The following is a 3758-nucleotide window of genomic DNA, read 5'->3' as shown; positions in this document are numbered from 1 at the left end:
GACCAAGTATGGTTTAGAAAATGTGTATTTTTGTTAGGCTATAAAATCTTTGTTTAATTATTGGAGTAGGCTGTGCTAATTATTGGAGTAGGCTGTGCTTTCGCACTCCTAAAAACTTACCAAACTAGAATTTTAAAAAACTTTTTCCCTGAAAAAAGAAATAGATGTAGGGATTGTATAAAAAGTAATAGAAACAAGATCTATAGATAATATGAACCAAAGCCAGACATCATTAGTGAATCCTTCCAACCACATTCCCTACATTTTACTTTTATTGGGTTGGAAGGATTCACTAATGATGTCTGGCTTTGGTTCATATTATCTATAGATCTTGTTTCTATTACTTTTTATACAATCCCTACATCTATTTCTTTTTTCAGGGAAAAAGTTTTTAAAATTATATATATATATATATTAAAAAATAAACTATTAATAATATTAATTAAAGTATTACTAACTAACCTATTGCAACACTTTGTAACAACAAGTAGTTTCCATAAAATAAACAGTAGAAAAGTTATAGTTATACCAATGGTATGAAAATACACCTACAAGTGCTAATTAATACATTAGCAACAATAGCAAGCCACTAATGTATCCGCCAGACCCGCACTGAAACCAAAAAAAGTCCAACACCCTCACCTCTTCTCAGATACAGAAAGCATATCAGCGGCGCCCTGAAAGCGGGCAACATAAACATTATGCTGTACTCTACCTCGCATACTCATGATATCATTGCGTCACGCTTATGACATTATGACGTCATGTGAGCGGCCTCACCTGCCAACTCTGGCTGCCTTCCCTCTCGTTCATGCAACTTGCAAAAACCTCTTCAAGTCGTGCTGCGCATCTTGCCTCACACGTGCGAGCTGCTAGAGATGTCAGACTCTCCACGCAGCGGAGGAAATTGCCAGAACTGCAGGCATCTAGTGTTACCGGAAGTAAACTGGATGCGACGTTTCCACACGATGCTCTCAATCCGTTTAGAGACGTCTCGCAAGAAGAAGACTGGTGATGAGTTAGAGTAAGAAAAACAACTGCCGCGCACAGTAAGCTCATTCTTTACGGATATAACGCATCACGTGATTTTTGCAACAATTTTGCCTCGCGTCTGTTTGCTCTTACAAATTCTTTTTGGGGTTCACTTCACACACACATCCCGGATATATAGCCCGGATAAGTTTAACTTGCACGTGCACGGTAGACCATTCTCACGTGCACAAATGGCTGTAGTTCGAAATGTGAGGTGTTATGCTGACAGATCGTGGGAATTGCGCTTTCTCTGCGATCAGTTACCACACTGAGTAAGCAACAGTGGCTAGTGAAAGGAGAGCCCCAATATGGGGAATGTTGGTTGCTACAAACTGTTAACAGACAAAACCGGCAAATCCCAAGCAATTACATCAGCATCTAACATTAATCTACTTTGTATCATGCGAGCATTAAATTTCCACAAATTAACAGACAGTTGTTGCATTATATTATATATATGAATAATGTGTGATACCCACGTAGGTGGGTTTATATAAAAATATATCTATTTCTAACTATTGCATCATATGTACTAGTAACTATTTCTAATATATGTACTAGTAACTATTTCTAATATATGTACTAATAACTTTCTAATATATGTACTAATAACTTTCTAATATATGTACTAGTAACTATTTCTAATATATGTACTAGTAACTATTTCTAATATATGTACTAGTAACTATTTCTAATATATGTACTAATAACTTTCTAATATATGTACTAATAACTTTCTAATATATGTACTAGTAACTATTTCTAATATATGTACTAGTAACTATTGCAGAAGAACCCGTTTTTAATTAATCATGTACTCTGCTGTTACTGCAATTAATTTGTTTGCATAAGAAATGTATGGCAAACAGGTAGGATCACAGGAAGCTGTTGATCTGCGCCATGGACAGTCTGTTGCCACAGAACACAGTTTTTCATTAGCCTAAAATAGAAGCAATCCATGATCCATATTAACATAGAACAGGAATAACTTGTTCTGAACATTCATTCTGAAAACTCTAACTACAATCTGTTCCTCTCTATAGATCAAGGAATATGAACAATCCAGGACATTTGTTGTTGTGAATTCAGTTGATATGTAGTGGTGAGCTAATATTTAGTGGTGGAAGTCTTGATTGATGTCTACAGTCACTGTTATTAATTAAATTTATATAGTAAATGTCGATTGATTATTGCAGTTAATATTTATTGATTTAATACATTTCATATTTTCTTTGATTAATTAACAGTCAATATTGTAAATAAAGTCAACGTAACTTCTTTATTCTGGTTGTTGCAGATTCTAGGTGAGTAACCTGGATAACTTCCATTGTTTCACCTGCCAGAAGACGAATTACATGTGTGGTTTAGGCATAAGTCGCCTATGTTTCGATTAATTAACATTTTCTGGATCTCGATAAGGTACTTGCATGCAATGTCTCAGTTGTATGTACTGCACTTGTAAGTCAAAGAAGGTTTGAATTTTTAGTTCATCTTTCGAGATTCTCCACAGAGTTACACAGAAAGCGCCTTTTCTTCAGGGAGCTGCTGTGACCAGTTTTCTGAAGAAATGAGTGCAACTAAGTTTGTATAGCTGCATTGCATTTTGACTCGTAGTGCTTTTAGCTATTGTACTTTGTACATTTGATAGATTATTTGCAGGATCTTTTGGGAGACCAGCCATGCTGAAAGAGATTTTTGAATAGATTTGCATACATGATGGTGTATCTATTTATATCTATAATGCTCACTTGAACAATCTGCCGTTCATTGTGTCCCTGGCTGTTAGCTTGGGAGTTGCTCTCAGATAGGGCTCCATATATGAGGGCTAGCTGTTACAGTAATTCTGGTTTCAAAACTTTATAAATACAAAGGGCGGTGTTTCTTTACTATGATGAGATGGAGCAGTTGATGATGCGTATTCACAGTATCTTATACCATGCTCAAATTGACCACAAATAGAACTACGTATATACAAGCACAAAACATTATCATGTTACTTTGAGTCTTTCTTCAACATCTAGAGCGTACACTGTTATATCCAACTGGTAATGACTATAACTGGTTAAGATTGAGTTATGCGTATACAGCATTGTAAACCGGTAAACAAACGTCATAAATCTGGTAAGAAATGTCACAGCAGTCGCTAGATTTTGCTAGAGAGTACTTTGACATGTCATTCCCCGATCCACCTTCCGATATTCTTCACACATCCTATACACACAATGAAAATATTAAGCATCTCATTCTTCAGGTAAATTCTTGAATCTCTTTCTACGCATTGTAGTGTTCTGTCTAAGTGACTAGATGATTTTAGTTCGCATTTCATGTCCCATTTAATTATGAGATTGTACATTACATGAACTAGTTACTTGTAATCACATGTACCACACATCCTTGCTAAGTACCTATAGCTAAAGCATGCTTCTTTTAAAGTGTGCCTACACTATCTTGTTTAGACAGTGTAGATATTAACCAATATGCATGAGAATTTGTTCCTGTCCAGAATACCACAAATTATATTAGCTCACCACTACTCGTGTTAACTGAATTCACAACTACAAATGTCGATTAGTAATACTCTGCCACCTAACTGCAGTAAAGTAATAAAAATACTTTGAGTTGAACAAGTTTGTTCTTTAATTTAATGTCCATACTCCTGTCTAAGTGGTGTCCTCCCACAGGTTACTCAAGAAGACAAGTGTTTCAACAAGGTCTGTCACATTCCT

General features: G+C 35.6%; 1 protein-coding gene across 1 annotated transcript in view; it reads right to left on the bottom strand.

Annotated features, from left to right (window-relative positions):
* LOC134193164 (uncharacterized) overlaps positions 1-647 on the bottom strand; it is a 15641-nt gene extending 14994 nt beyond the window's left edge. The window contains exon 1 of the mRNA XM_062661968.1: positions 643-647. The gene's annotated coding sequence lies outside the window, so the exon portion shown is untranslated. The remainder of the gene's footprint in view (positions 1-642) is intronic.
* Between the last annotated feature and the right edge of the window lie 3111 nt (positions 648-3758).

The sequence above is a fragment of the Corticium candelabrum genome, chromosome 17, assembly GCF_963422355.1.
Source record: "Corticium candelabrum chromosome 17, ooCorCand1.1, whole genome shotgun sequence".
NCBI classification, from domain to species: Eukaryota; Metazoa; Porifera; class Homoscleromorpha; order Homosclerophorida; family Plakinidae; genus Corticium; species Corticium candelabrum.
The sequence above is the reverse complement of the archived record's forward strand: the minus strand, read 5'-3'. Positions and strand labels throughout refer to the sequence as shown.